The 16025-nt window shown below is 42.8% G+C and overlaps 1 protein-coding gene across 3 annotated transcripts in view; it reads right to left on the reverse strand.

Annotated features, from left to right (window-relative positions):
* Larp4 (La ribonucleoprotein 4) overlaps positions 1-15930 on the reverse strand; it is a 150564-nt gene extending 134634 nt beyond the window's left edge. For all 3 annotated transcript variants that reach the window (XM_048364421.1, XM_048364429.1, XM_048364413.1), the window contains exon 1: positions 15789-15930. The gene's annotated coding sequence lies outside the window, so the exon portion shown is untranslated. The remainder of the gene's footprint in view (positions 1-15788) is intronic.
* Between the last annotated feature and the right edge of the window lie 95 nt (positions 15931-16025).

Genomic DNA, 16025 nt, shown 5'->3' on the forward strand with positions numbered 1-16025 from the left:
AAAAGAAGAAGAAGAAGAAGCCAGGGACAGTGCTCAGGCCCTGAGTTCAAGGCCCAGGACTGGCCAAAAGAGAGAGGCGGGGGGGGGGGGGGGGGAAGGAGACAGGAGGGGAGCCAGAAATGGAGCTGTGGCACAAGTGGTAGAGTACTGGTTCAAGCCCCAGTATTGGCAGGAACACACACACACACACACACACACACACACACACACACACACACACACTTCCAACACTGGAGGCTGAGGCAGAAGGACTTCAACTTCCAGGCCAGTTTGATACACAATAAGTTCAAGACCAGACTTCACATAGACTCTCTTTTACAAAAAAATGGAGGGGAGATGATGGGGGGAGTGGAGATGGGAGGAAAACGAGGAAGGGGGTAACAAGTCTGACAAGAAATAAACTCACTACCTTACGTATATAACTAATCCCTCTGTATATCATCTTGACAATAAAATTTAAAAAATGGAAATAAAGGGCTGGGGATATGGCCTAGTGGCAAGAGTGCTTGCCTCGTATACATGAGGCCCTGGGTTCAATTCCCCAGCACCACATATACAGAAAATGGCCAGAAGTGGCGCTGTGGTTCAAGTGGCAGAGTGCTAGCCTTGAGCAAAAAGAAGCCAGGGACAGTGCTCAGGCCCTGAACCCAAGGCCTAGGACTGGCAAAAAAAAAAAAAAGAAAGTTAAAAGAATCAACTCAGGCTGGGTAGAGTGCTAGCCTTGAACAAAAAGAAGCTCAGGGACAGTCCCAAAAAAAGGAAATAAAGCATCATTACATGATAAACACACATACATATGAACACACACTACACGAAGAGTCAGCTAAAGAGTTCTGTGTATCTTTTTTTTTTTTGACCAGTCCTGGGGCTTGGACTCAGGGCCTGAGCACTGTCCCTGGCTTCTTTTTGCTCAAGGCTAGCACTCTGCCACTTGAGCCACAGTGCCACTTCTGGCCATTTTCTGTATATGTGGTACTGGGGAATTGAACCCAGGGCTTCATGTATACGAGGCAAGCACTCTTGCCAGTAGACCATATCCCCAGCCCAAGTTCTGTGTATCTTTTTTGCCACTACTGGGACTTGAACTCAGGACCCTGTACTCTTTTGCTCACTGCTCTCACTCTATCACTTGAGCCACACTTCCACTTCTGGCTTTGCTGGTTATTTGGAAGTAATAGTCTCTCAATTTGTCTGGCCAGGATAGATTCAAACTGAGATACTTAAGATATTAGCCTGTTTGTTGTTGTTTGGGTTTTTTGGGTTGTTTGGGGTTGTTGTTTTTTTGTGTGTGTGCCAGTTCTATAGCTTGAATTTAGGACCTGGGGGCTGCCTCTGAGTTTTCTTTTCTTTTCCCTCAAAATATTGCTCTTCCACTTGAGCCACAGTTCCTCTTCCAGCTTTTTGGTAGTTCACTGGAGATAAGAATCTCACAAACTTTCTTTCCCAGTGTGGCTTTGAGACCCAATCCTCAGATCTCATCCTGAGGAACTAGGATTACAGGCATGATCCTTGGGGTTGAGAAGGAGACAGAATCTTGCTATATAGCACAGGCTGACCTCAAATTTATGATTCTCCTGCCTTAAGTTCCTGGAGGTATGAGATTATAAATTAGGATTATAGGAATATATCACTATGTCCAGCAGTATCTGCTGGGCATAATGACATTATGTCATTAATTTTCATGACATCAGAACTGTTCTGGGACTGGGAATGTGGCTTAGTGGTAAAGTGCTTGCCTAGCATGCATGAAGCCCTGAGTTCGATTCCTCAGTACCACATAAACAGAAAAGGCCAGAAGTGGCACTGTGGCTCAAGTGGTAGTGTCCCAGCCTTGAGCAAAAGAAGCTCAGGGACAGTGCCCAGGCCCTGAGTTCAAGCCCCAGGACTGGCAAAAGAAAAAAAAATTCTGGAAACAATTAAAACTTCTTTCTTAGAGACAGTCTTGCTTTGTTGTTTAGGCTGTTGAACTTCTTCCTTCAAGTAATCCTTTTGCATCCAGCTCCAGAGTAGCAAGGATTAAAGGTGTGAGCCACCAGCACTCAGAAGGTATATTTTTGAGCTTTAGATCCAATGCATTGTATAACAATTTCTGTATTGGCAGGGAAAAAAAATTAGAAACTGAATTCAAACCCATGCTTGTCTACCTAGAAGCCTACTTATAAGGTCCAAATCTTTTACCTTTTATATTGTCAGAAAATACAGAATATCATACATAGTATATAATAGATAGAAAATCTAATCCTCATTTTGTTGTTCAGGTGACTGGAGTTAATGACACTGATAGAAGGTAGTATATCCAGTCTAATTAAGATGATTGTATTTTTTTCGCATATTTTGAAAATGAAAACAATTTTTTGCACAATTCCCAAAGTAAAGGTATCTGCACACATAACTAAGAATCTGTTATTTGCTAAGAAGGTTATGAAGATCCTCCCCCAATAACAATTAGAGCATTTATTAACAGTAGGGAAAATTTTTTCCCTGCCCTTTGAAATATAGTTGATTGTGAAAGGGAATGTATATTGACAAGGCAAGAAAAGGAGCAAAGCAATTTACCTGGGCAGTACTACTGTCTCATAGAAGTAGGAGGAGATGAGGAGGGCCAGAATCTGGTAATTTAAGGTTACAGACTCTAATAAATAAGTGTCTTTGAATTTAAAAACCCACAGCAAAGAGAACATAGTTAAATTACATGAGGACAAAGAGGGACAGAGAAAGACTAAAAGGTGCTCTCAGGTCAGCCTTCCACTACAGCCTGGTACTGTTCTCGGAGAGTTCCCTAGAGAGTCTTCTACCATCAAGTGACATTTGAGGTATTAAACATGTGAGATGGGATTGGACACTGTGAGCATATGATCCTTAAGGGCCTGACAGTGCACCCTTCCTGCTGAACTAGTTTCTTATCCTAGAGTCTAATCCTTGAGCTCAGGTGTTCTGTTAACTTTTCAAACTTGTATCACTCTGTTACAAAAAAGAAAGAACTAACAGATCCACTTCTGCTGTGGTGCATGCACTTTACCTCCAGAAAACTTCTCAGCCTGGACAATGTGAGAAAGAAATCTGCACTTTTATGCTAAGCTGAATACTAGCTGTCATTTGACTTAATCCTTATAACACTATCATCCAAATAGTGTTACCACAAAAGAAGAAACTGAGGCTTAAAGAAGAAACTTGCCTCCTTAATCAAGGATACGAAGTCAAAGATGTAAAGTGCAAATGAATTCTGATGATAAAACCTATGCTTATTCTGCCAGAGTAAGGCTCTCTACTGGTAAGTGGCTAGGCCTGGATGTCTGCTTTCTTAGTGCCTCATCTCTGACATGTGTATCATTCCCACAACAGAGTAATGACTTCACTGAAACAGTTTAATAGACTATATATTTAGAATCTGAAAATATCCCAAAGGTAGTGTCCACAGGAATGTTAATGGATACAGATTTAAAGTCTTAACAGTAAAAGGAAACACCAATCTTGCCAACAATAAGTTTTTTTAAAGGGAAAAATCCCTTCCTCCTTCATTTATTGGAATTACTTGGAAGCAGAAGTCAGGAAATCCCCTTCCTTGGCCTGTGGTATTTATGTGGTTGTTGTTCCCAAAGTACAGAATTTTTTCTGGTTTGCCCTCTTCAATTTGCAATATTTTGTATTCATTAATAGAATGTAGTTTTGGTTATTTGAAAGCTTTCCCTAAGACTGAGTTTTGCTCTTTTTTCCCCCCAATATTCTGAGAAAATGAAGCTATGAACAAATAATATCTAATTACTTCTGACACATAAAAAATTATACATACTACAATGAAAACTTACTACCCTAGAAACTATAGGAAAATGCCTTTAATACACATATATATTTCTAGTTAAAGTAACAAATGTTCAGGAAGAAGACAAATTGTTCACATATATGGAATTCAGTTCTGTTTAGAATGCCCAAGAATAAATTCAGAAGTTTTTTTTTTCACCAAGTAAAATAAATTATTTCTATTACTAAGGAGGTTATTATATACATGTAGTTAATAGGAATAGAATATCCAAAAATAGACTCATAAAAATATATTTACAAAGATGTCAATGTAATTTAGTAGGAAAAATGATACCTTTTCAACAAATAAAGTTGGAACAACTGGATATCCACATGAAAAAAACTGACCCTAACATAATGTCATGTATCAAAAAATTAACTTAAAAGCTGGGGATATGGGCCTAGTAGTAGAGTGCTTGTCTCGCATACATGAAGCCCTGGGTTCGATTCCTCAGCACCACATATTAAAAAAAAAAAGCCAGAAGTGGCGCTGTGGCTCAAGTGGTAGAATGCTAGCCTTGAGTAAAAATGAAGCCAGGGACAGTGCTCTGGCCCTGAGTTCAAGCCCCAGGACTGGAAAAACAAAACAAATGTAAAAGATTAACTTAAGCAGGGCAGGCAGGGTAGTAAATGTATGTAATTCAGTACTTGGGAAACTGAGACAAAAGGATCATAAGTTCAAGGGCAGTCTGAACTACATAGCAAGACCCTGTTTCAAAACAACAGCAAAAATTTAACTTGAAGTTAACCATAAACTTCCTGTAGGTGAAAGTTAAAACTACAAATTTTCTAAAACTTTTAGAAGTCACAAAGGCCCTCAAATCTTTGGGACCTGGAGTAAAGACAAATATTTCTTTCTCCATTTGCTGTTGTTGTTGGTTGTGGGGCTTGTAGTCAGGGCCTCGGCTCTGACCCTGAGCTTTTTCGCTCAAGGCTAGCACTCTGCCACTTTGAACCATAGCACCACGTCCAGTTTTCTGGTGGTTAATTGGAGATAAAAGTCTCCTGAACTGGGGCTGGGAATATGGCCTAGTAGCAAGAGTGCTTGTCTCATACATGAAGCCCTGGGTTCATTTCCCCAGCACCACATATAGAGAAAACTGCCAGAGTGGCGCTGTGGCTCGAGTGGCAGAGTGCTAGCCTTGAGCAAAAAGAAGCCAGGGACAGTGCTCAGGCCCTGAGTTCAAGCTCCAGGACTGGCCAAAAAAAAAAAAAAGTCTCCTGAACTTTCCTGCCCAAGCTGGCTTGAACCACAGTCCTCAGATCTCAGCCTCTTGACTAGTAAGGAATCAGGGATGAGCCACTGGCACCTGGCTCTTTTTCTTTTTTAATTCTTTTATTGTTATTTTAATGATGTACAAAGGGGTTATAGTTACATAAGTCAGGTGAATAGTACATTTCCTTTTGGACAATATCACTCCTTTCTTTGCTCAGAAAAATATTTCTTACATAGGACAGAAAAATACAAGCGATAAAAGAAATAAATTGACAAATTACGCTTCATAGAAAATTAAAATCTTTGTTTTTGGAGGTACCATTAAGAAAAATTAGGAATCAAGTCACAGATTGGGAGAAAATACATTCAAAGCATACGTATTTGATAAAAGATTTGTAACAAGAATATATAAAAAAAGATCTACAACTCAATACTAACACAACCCAATTAATAAATGGACAAATAATCTGAACACATACTTGACTAAAAAACATAAAAAGCCAGGTCTGGTAGTACACACCTGTAATACCAGCTACTTAGAAGGCAGAGGCAGTAGAATCCTTAACTTAAGGAGAACTTAAAGTTAACAAGATCCTGTCCCCAAAACAAAATTTATAAAAAAGGATTGGGAGTGTGGATGAAGTAAGAGAACATTTGCCTAGCAAGCACAAGGCCCTCAGTTAAATACTCAGAACTAGGAGAAAAGATAGGAAGGTACTAGGTAGGTAGGTAGACAGAGAGAGACAGACAGACAGACAAAGTAAGTATATGATATAGAAAACAGCCAGAGGTGGCGCTGTGGCTCAAATGGCAGAGTGCTAGCCTGAAGCAAAAAGAAGCCAGGGAAAGAGCTCAAGCCCTGAGTCCAAGCCCCAGGACTGGCAAAAAAAAAAATCCTACATCTTACCTACTTCACTTTGAAATGTTGAAATCTATTACTAGGGGATTATGAACCTTAGGAGGTGTTATATTACCTTTTCTCCCCCCCCTTTTTTTTTTTGGCCAGTCCTGGGCCTTGGACTCAGGGCCTGAGCACTGTCCCTGGCTTCTTCCCGCTCAAGGCTAGCACTCTGCCACTTGAGCCACAGCGCCGCTTCTGGCCGTTTTCTGTATATGTGGTGCTGGGGAATCGAACCTAGGGCCTCGTGTATCCGAGGCAGGCACTCTTGCCACTAGGCCATATCCCCAGCCCTTTCTCCCCCCTTTTTACATGTATTATAGTGCTGGCCTTGAACAAAAGAAGCTCAGTGACAGCACTCACACCCTGAATTCAAGTCCCAGGACTGGCACAAAATAAAAGAGAATGTTTATGGTGAAAAAAAAAAAGTAAGTATATGGAAAGCTGTACATCATTAATTATTATTTAGGAAGTAAAAAGAAGACAGATGGGTGCTGGTGGCTCGTGCCTGTAATCCTAGCTACTCAGAAGCTGAGATCTGAGGATCATGATTCAAAGCCAATCTGGGCAGGAAAGTCCGTGAGACTCATCTCCAACTAACCACCAGAAAACCAGAAGTGGAGCTGTGGCTCAAAGTGGTAGTGCACTAGTCTTGAGCAAAAGAGCTCAGGGACAGCACCCAGGACCTGAGTTCAAACCCCACAACTGACAAAAAGAGACACAATGAGACAAAACAGTATCTACACGTTTGGCTAAAATTAAAAAGGCCTATAATACTAAATACCGTGGAGAATGGAGAACATTTATCACTCTTATACATTCTTGTCTTTTTTCTTTTTTTTGGTACTGGGGATCAAACCCAGGACATTGCACTTGCTAGGCAAGCATTTTGCCACTGAGCTACATCCCAGCCCATTTTTTTTTTTTGGCCAGTCCTGGGCCTTGGACTCAGGGCCTGAGCACTGTCCCTGGCTTATTTTGCTCAAGGCTAGCACTCTGCCACTTGAGCCACAGCACCACTTCTGGCCATTTTCTGTATATGTGGTGCTGGGGAATCGAACCCAGGGCCTCATGTATATGAGGCAGGCCCTCTTGCCACTAGGCCATATCCCCAGCCCCTTCTTATACATTCTTAATAGGAACACAAAATAGTATAGAAATGTTGGAAAAATCAAGCAGGGTTTGGTTTTTTTTTTGTTTTTTTTTTGCCAGTCCTGGGCCTTGGACTCAGGGCCTGAGCACCTTCCCTGGCTTCTTCCCGCTCAAGGCTAGCACTCTGCCACTTGAGCCACAGCGCCACTTCTGGCCATTTTTTGTATATATGGTGCTGGGGAATTGAACCCAGGGCTTCATGTATACAAGGCAAGCACTCTTTGCCACTAGGCCAAATCCCCAGCCCCAATCTGGCAGTTTTTTAAAAAAAGTTAAATGCAGGGTTGGGAAGCACCACATATATAAGAAAAGGGCCAGAAGTGGCGCTGTGGCTCAAGTGGTAGAGTGCTAGCCTTGAGCAAAAAGAAGTCAGGGACAGTGCTCAGGCCCTGAGTCCAAGGCCCAGAATTAGCAAAAAAAAAAAAAAAAAAAAGTTAAATGCACACTAGCATTTAGCCAAGAGAAATAAAAACACATGTCCTCATAAAGCCTGTCACATAAATTTTCACGGTACCTTTATTCATAACTAGCCCCAAACTAAAAACAACCTAAATGTTCATCAACTGCTTAATTGATAAATTGTGCTACATTCATTTTAGCATAAAAAGACTACTGATAGACACATATAGATAAACTCAAAAGCATTCTGTAAGTGAAAAAAAGCCAATCAGGCACCAAAGATTATATTTACTTATATAAAGTTCTAGTAAATGGCAAGGACAGAAAGCAGATCATTGCTTTTCTGGGATAAGGGTAAGGAGCTGGGGTGAGTAGAGATTAATGGAAAAGGGGAACAAAGGTGAGAAAGATAGATCTATATCTGCACTACAATGGTGATTTCACTGCTTGTATACATAGCCAAATGTCTCAGAAAGACATCACTATTTACACAAAAAAGGATGAATCTTTTTTGTTGTTTTTTGTTTTGTTTTGTTTTTGTTGCCAGTCCCGGGGCATGAATTCAGGGCCTGGCCTGAGCACTGTCCCTGGCTTCTTTTTGCTCAAGGCTAGAACTTCACCATTTGAGCCACAGCGCCTCTTCCGGCTTTTTTCTATATATGTGGTGCTGAGGAATCAAACCCAGGGCTTCATGTATACGAGGCGAGCACTCTATCACTAGGCCATATTCCCAGCGCAAGGATGAGTCTTAATGTACATAAAACATTCAAACTGGGAGCCGGTGGCTCATGTCTATAATCCTAGCTACTCAGGAATTTCAGATGTGAGAATCAAAGTTCGAATATTCTGAGCACCCAGCTGTGAGCAGGCAAGCCAAATTAGACCATAAGGCCCTAAATTCAAGTCTCCAGAAGTAGCATGAGTGCCCATGCACGAACACGCACACACACACACATGCACACACACACACACACATACACACGAGCTCTTGTAGATGGGCATTAGTGGCTCATGTCTGTAATCCTAGTTACTCAGGAGGCTGAGATCTGAGGATCCAGTTTCAAATCCAGCCCTAGCAGGAAAGTCTATGAGACTTTTATTTACACTTAAACACCAAAAAGTCAGAGCTGTGGCTCAGGTGGTAAAGCACCAACCTTGAGTGAAAAAGCTAAATAAGAGTTCAAGGTCCCCAGTTCAAGCTCCAGGACCAAAACACACACACACACACACACACACACACACACACACACAAAAAAAAAAAAAAAAAACTCTTGTTTCAAAGGCAACATGCAGAAGCTTCATCAGCCAGTAGCTCATGCCTCATGGGGCTAAGATCTGAGGATCAAGGTTCAAAGCCAGCCCAGGCAGAAAAGTCCCTTGTGCGATTCTTTTTTTTTTTTTTTGCCAGTCCTGGGCCTTGGACTCAGGGGCTGAGCACTGTCCCTGGCTTCCTTTTGCTCAAGGCTAGCACTCTGCCACTTGAGCCACAGTGCCACTTCTGGCCATTTTCTGTATATGTGGTGCTGGGGAATCTAACCCAGGGCTTCTTGTATATGAGGCGAGCACTCTAGCCACTAGGCCATATTCCCAGCCCCCTTGTGCGATTCTTATCTTCAGTTAACCACTCAAAAATGGGAAGTGATGGGGCTGGGGATATGGCCTAGTGGCAAGAGTGCCTGCCTCGGATACACGAGGCCCTAGGTTCGATTCCCCAGCACCACATATACAGAAAACGGCCAGAAGCGGCGCTGTGGCTCAAGTGGCAGAGTGCTAGCCTTGAGCGGGAAAGAAGCCAGGGACAGTGCTCAGGCCCTGAGTCCAAGGCCCAGGACTGGCCAAAAAAAAAAAAAAAAAAAAAAAAAAAATGGGAAGTGATGCTGTGGCTCAAGTGGCAGAGCACAAAGAGGCTCAGAGACAGAGCCCAGGCCAGGAGGAGGGGGAGAGGAGGGGGGGAGAAGGAGGAGGAGGGGGGGAGAAGGAGGAGGAGGAGGAGGAGGAGGAGGAGGAGGAGGAGGGAAGAAACTTCACTAACTTCATACCACATTGGACTCTGCTGTAACTGTATCATTTTGCCTGTCGTGGGGTTTGAACAGAGGGTTTAAACTCAGCTTTTTCACTCAAGAATGGAGTTCTAGCACTTGAGCTACATCTCCAGTCTAACATTTTGCTTATTAATAGGAGATAAGAATCTCTCTGACTGGTTTTGAACCTGAGTACTCAAATCTCAACTAGGATTTACAAGCATGAGCCACCAGTATCTGCCAGTGCTACAAATGTATCTTTTTTTGTGTGCATTGGTCATGAGGCTTGAACTCTGGCCCTGGACACTCTTCAGCTCAAGGATAGAGCGCTACCATTTGTGCCACAGCACCACTTCCAGTTTTCTGGTGGCTAACTGGTGATGATAATCTCATGGACTTTCTTGCCCTGGCTGGCTTTGAACCATGATCCTCAGATCTCAGCCTCCTGAGTAGCTAGGATTACAGGTGTCGGCTACCAGTGGCTGGCTACTACAGTTGTATCTCAAGCTCAGTTATTTCTCAGATTCCAGAACTACCTCCAGTTGCCTACTGTGAATCTCCATGTAGATCCCACCTTATATCAATAAACTCCAGCCTTACCAAGAACTTGCTAGATTTCTTTCACTCTGCAACTAAAAAAAATAGCACTAACCTTCATCTAATCTCAGAAGCCAGACATTTGAGAAGTCATCTCCATATTCAGTCAAACTACTATATCTGTGGTTCAGCTTTCTAATATTAGAAATAATTCTCTCTGGTTCATCTGCTTTTCTCCACTCTAGCTCAGCCCACCAATTGCTCTCATAAGGATCATTCCAACAACTACCTTATGGATTTCCTGGCCACCTTTATCTTCCTTTTTAAAATTTTCCTTTTTCTTTTGGCAATGCTGGGGACTGCATGAAGGCAAGAATCCTGTGCTGCTACGCAAGAATCCTATTACTGAGTTATATTCCTAGCCCATATTTCAAACCATTTGCCCTGCAGCAAAATTATTCCTCTCTCTCCTCTTACATATACACATCTGATCTCATGGGGCTTGAACTCAGGGCTTTAGGTGCTTGCTGCCTGGGCTGGCTTTGAACTTGGATCCTCAGATCTCAGCCTCCTGAGTAGCTAGGATTATAGGTGTGAGCCACCCGACTACCTTGAATATGTTTGATATAGTGTATCTTTATTTCAATATGCAAAACCCATTACTTAGAAGGGCTGTTAAAGCATGGATTTTAATGATGAGCATCGTGATGTACACCTGTAATCCCAATATTAAAGAAGCCGAGGCAGGAAGATCATTGAGCTGGCCTGGTCTACACAGCAAGGCCCTATCTCAAAATAAAAGGGGGGGAGAGGGAATTTCACTCCAGTGATTTTGACTCTGTGACAGAATATAAAAACTTTCGTTTTGCCAATCCTGGGGTTTAAATTCAGGGCTTGGGCACTGTCCCTGAGCTTCTTTTGCTTAAGGCTAGTGCTCTACCACTTGAGCCACAGCACCACTTCTGGCTTTTTCTGTTTATGTGGTACTGAGGAATCAAACCCAGGGCTTCATGCATGCTAGGCAAGCACTCTACCACTAAGCCACATTCTCAGCCCCAAGAACAATAATTTTTAACAAGACCTTAGGAGATTCTCATGTAGGTACTCTATACTTTAATGGCTTTCCAATTCTACAATGGTGGAGTTTATACTTTTTGTGTGTTTGTGTGTGTATCATGAACTACAGAAAAAGGCGTGGCATATAACATTGCTTAGGAGGCCGAGGCAAAAAGTAGAAAGTTAAAAGAATCACGGGCTGGGAATATGGCCTAGTGGTAGAATGCTCGCCTCGTATACATGAAGCCCTGGGTTCAATTCCCCAGCACCACATATATAGAAAATGGCCAGACGTGGCGCTATGGCTCAAGTGGCAGAGTGCTAGCCTTAAGCAAAAAGAAGCCAGGGACAGTGCTCAGGCCCTGAACCCAAGGCCTAGGACTGGCAAAAAAAAAAAAAAAAGAAAGTTAAAAGAATCAACTCAGGCTGGGTAGAGTGCTAGCCTTGAACAAAAAGAAGCTCAGGGACAGTCCCAAGCCCTGACTTCAAGCCCTAAGACTGGGCGGGGAAGAATCAGCACAAGTCTCAATTTTAAATTAGTGTATAAATCAAATAATAAAAAATAGAAAATCTTTTAACAGGGCTGGGAATATGGCCTAGTGGCAAGAGTGCTTGCCTCCTACACATGAAGCTCTCGGTTCGATTCCCCAGCACCACATATATGGAAAACGGCCAGAAGGGGCGCTGTGGCTCAGGTGACAGAGTGCTAGCCTTGAGCGGGAAGAAGCCAGGGATGGTGCTCAGGCCCTGAGTCCAAGGCCCAGGACTGGCAAAAAAAAAAAAAAAAAAAAAAAATCTTTTAACAATTATTACATCTTACTAGTCTTTAAAACCATCAGGTTTTCTAAGTAGAATACTCTTACATTTACCCAGCAAGTAGCAAGCCCTGCAAAATAAATAAACACCTACATATACATCATGTTCTTTGATTTGCGTATATACGTGCACCTGTGTGCATACATGTGCCAATACTAGAGCTTGAACTCAGGGCCTAGGCACTGTCCCTGGTTCTTTTTGCACTTCTTTTAGCACTCTACCTCTTGAGCCAAAGAGCCACTTCCAGCTTTTTCTGTTTGTGTGGTACTAAGGAATTGAAGTCAGGGTTTCATGCATGGTAGGCAAGCACTCTCTCTACATTCCCAGCCCTCTTTTTTGCTCAAGGCTACTGCTCTACCACATGAGCCACAGTGCCACTTCCAGCTTTTTTGGTGATACTGGAGATAAGAATCTCATTGACTGGCTCATGGACTGGCTTCAAACCTCAATCCTCAGATCTCAATCTCCTGAGTAATTAGGACCACAGGCCTGAGCCACCAGAGCACAGCTTACTATTTGACTTTTTTGTTGTTGTCGCTAGTCCTGGGGCATGAATTCAGGGGAAGAGCCTAGGCACTGTCCCTGAGCTTCTTTTGCCCAAGGCTAGCACTCAGTGATACTTCTGTTTTTTTGTTTTTTATTTTGGTCAGTCTGGGGCCGTGGACTCAGGGCCTGAGCACTGTCTCTGGCTTCCTTTTGCTCAAGGCTAGCACTCTGCCACTTGAGCCACAGCGCCACTTCTGGCTGTTTTCTATATATGTGGTGCTGGGGAATCGAACCCAGGGCTTCATGTATACAAAGCAAGTACTCTTGCCCCTAGGCCATATTCCCAGCCCCTCTATTAATATATATATATGTGTATATATATATACATATATATATATTTTTTTTTTTGCCAGTCCTGGGCCTTGAACTCAGGGGCTGAGCACTGTCCCTGGCTTCCTTTTGCTCAAGGCTAGCATTCTGTCACTTGAGCCACAGCGCCACTTCTGGCCATTTTCTGTATACGTGGTGCTGGGGAATCGAACCCAGGGCTTCATGTATACAAGGCGAACACTCTTGCCACTAGGCCATATCCCCAGCCCCCTCTATTAATATTTTTAAAATGAAGTCACAAAGGGTCCTAAGTAGACTAAGAAACTTAACCTGAGTCAGAGTTTTGGACCACATTGTAGGCCAATTACTTGTCTCATAAAGCTACCTTTTCAAAGCAGAGCTGATTATACCATAGTTTTTATGTTTGCAAGGTTGATTATTAAATTATCAGGGATTTTTATGAGTCAAGTTGTTAAGTACAGCCGTAATTTTAAAACAAATTATATAATCATATAATTAAAATATATGAAAAGCAAAAGTAACAGATATCCCAAATTCATCCTTCCTGTTTTTTTATTTTACTAATAATTGTACTCAAGGTTATTAGTCAAGTATGGCAACTCTAATACAAATAGTATATAATGTATGTATATCTTCTCAACTCTATTCACACATGTTCACTGTAATGGCCATATTTTCATCATGGAGATTGACATGATTTAGCACTTTGATGATTTTTCTAGACTAGGTTTCAACAAACATTTTGTGTAAAAATTCAAATAGTGGACTGGAAATGTGGCTTAGTGGTAAAGTGCTTGCCTAGCATGCACCAAGCCATGGATTTGATTTCTCAGTACCACATACACAGAAAAAGCCAGAAGTGGGGCTGGGGATATGGCCTAGTGGCAAGAGTGCTTGCCTTGTATACGAGGCCCTGGGTTTGATTCCCCAGCACCACATATACAAAAAAAAAAAAAAAAAAAAAAAAAAGACCAGACCATGGTCACAGACCATGGTGCTCCAGGGTATGCATTTCTTGCATTTTGCCAGTCATGGGGCTTGAACTCAGGGCCTGAGTGCTGTCCCTGAGCCTCTTTGTATTCAAGGCTAGCACTCTCCCACTTGAGCCACAGCACCACTTCTAGCTTTTTCTAAATAGTTTATTGGAGATAGGAGTCTGCCTGGGCCAGCTTTGAACTCTGATCTTCAGATCTCAGCCTCCTTAGTAGCTAGGATTATAGACATGAGCCACTGGTGCCCTGTTATCTCTAAAACTTAAAAAAAAATATTATTTGTGACTGGGATTTGGTAGCTCACACTTGTAATCTTAGTTATTCAGGAGGCTGGGGTCTGAGAATCCAGGTTCAAAGCCAGTTCAGGTAGGAAAGTCCATGAGAGTCTTTTTTCCAGTTAACCATCACAAAGCTAGAAGTGGAGTTTTTTTTTTGGCCAGTCCTGGGCCTTGGACTCAGGGCCTGAGCACTGTCCCTGGCTTCTTTTTGCTCAAGGCTAGCACTCTGCCACTTGAGCCACAGCGCCACTTCTGGCCGCTTTCTGTATATGTGGTGCTGGGGAATCGAACCCAGGGCCTCACGTATATGAGGCAGGCACTCTTGCCACTAGGCCATATCCCCAGCCCTAGAAGTGGAGTTTAAGTGGCAGAGTCTAAGCTAGCTCTGAGCATGGCTCAGGAACAGTGCCCAGTCTCTGAATTCAAGCCCCAGGATAACACAAAGAATTTTTTTTGCACTCTACCACTTGAGCCACAGCTACATTTATGGCTTTTTGCTGGTTAATTGGAGATAAGAATCTCATGGCCTTTCTTGCCTCAGGTAGCTTTGAATTTTGATCCTCAGATCTTAGCCTCCAGAGTAGGTAGTATTACAGCTGTTAACCACTGGCCTCTGACACTATGATTATTATTATTTATTTGGGGGGGGGGGTGGCTGGGAATATGGCCTAGTGGCAAGAGTGCTTGCCTCGTATATTTTTGCCAGTCCTGGTCTATGTTCTTTAACATGTTGTGCTCAGTTCGATGGTAGAAAGCTTGCCTAGCATGCAGAGCATGTAAGGGGGCAAAGGGGGTATAGGTAATATCTTGCCTACCATTCCCTGTTGCTGCCGCTTTTGCTGGATTCTTCATGCTTGACAGTTTAAAGCAAAATAATAAATAGGCCATTAGCCTAAGGTCATTTTTGTTCCCAGAAAGCTCTCCAAACTGATTTTGATTGAAGACAGCCAACTGACTAATCAAATGGTTACATAACTAGGGACTGACCATGTGATCATACATAACCAAATAAGGCAAAGCCTAATTATAGCCAACTTCTTTACTTCCTTGTTCTACCTTAAGACTTACTGTCCAGCCCACTAGCAGAGGTTGCTGATCTCTTCCAGTTTAGTACTGCCCATTCAGTAATCTTTTAATGATTAAACAGTTCAATTCGTCTAGTTTTTCTTCGAACTACATTTATCCAGAAATCAGTCTATTCCAGATACTTGAATAAAGTAGGGGAACTATCTGCTGCTGGAAATTGGTCTTAAACATTTTCTTTAGCTGCTTTGTGAGTGCTTATATAAGCATTTATCAGCACAAGCCCTTCTAATACTTATTAAGCTTCATGAATTCTTTTTTTTTTCTTTTGGGTGTGTGCGTGTGTGTGTGTGTGTGTGTGTGTGTGTGTGCTGTTACTGGGGCTTGAATTAAGGGCCTCCCACTCTACCACTTGAATCCCACCCCCAGTGAACTTCATTAATCCTGAAAAGCTTCAGAAAACTTTTGGTTTGAAACCCCACTATACTTGGAGGGAAGGGATACTTTGATCAATGAGCATACTGTGCAGCCACAGAGAGTCTTGGGACAAGAATTTGGGTGCTGGATGGGCATATGCTCCTGATGGCCTCTAAGCCTTCCCACAAAACCTCTTCTGAGTGTTGAAATAAAAATAGCTGCTAGACAACTTGAACATCATCTGCTCTCTTTAATGCAAGTCGGGTGGCCAAGCGAGGGTGAATTTATAGCTCTTTCCACAACACCACAAGGCCTTCTCTTCAGACACCCTCCCTGTACAGAACTTACCCAGAGAGCACCGGGAACCTAGTTGGCCTACTGCTCGGTTGAGGCCAAACCTCTGGGTGGCTCGTGAGTCAAACTGCGGTAACCTTGGATCAGAGAGGGGTTAGGGCTCGACGCCCCGAGTCCAAAGGGCACGTCGCATCAACTCCTGAGAGAACAGCCCGTGGAAGGAGGAGACGCCTCTGGCAAGGAAGCCACGCCCCTCACAACGCCAGCGCCGCGCGAGAGCGACGCGAGCAG

Source organism: Perognathus longimembris, chromosome 1, assembly GCF_023159225.1.
Source record: "Perognathus longimembris pacificus isolate PPM17 chromosome 1, ASM2315922v1, whole genome shotgun sequence".
Classification (NCBI taxonomy): domain Eukaryota; kingdom Metazoa; phylum Chordata; class Mammalia; order Rodentia; family Heteromyidae; genus Perognathus; species Perognathus longimembris.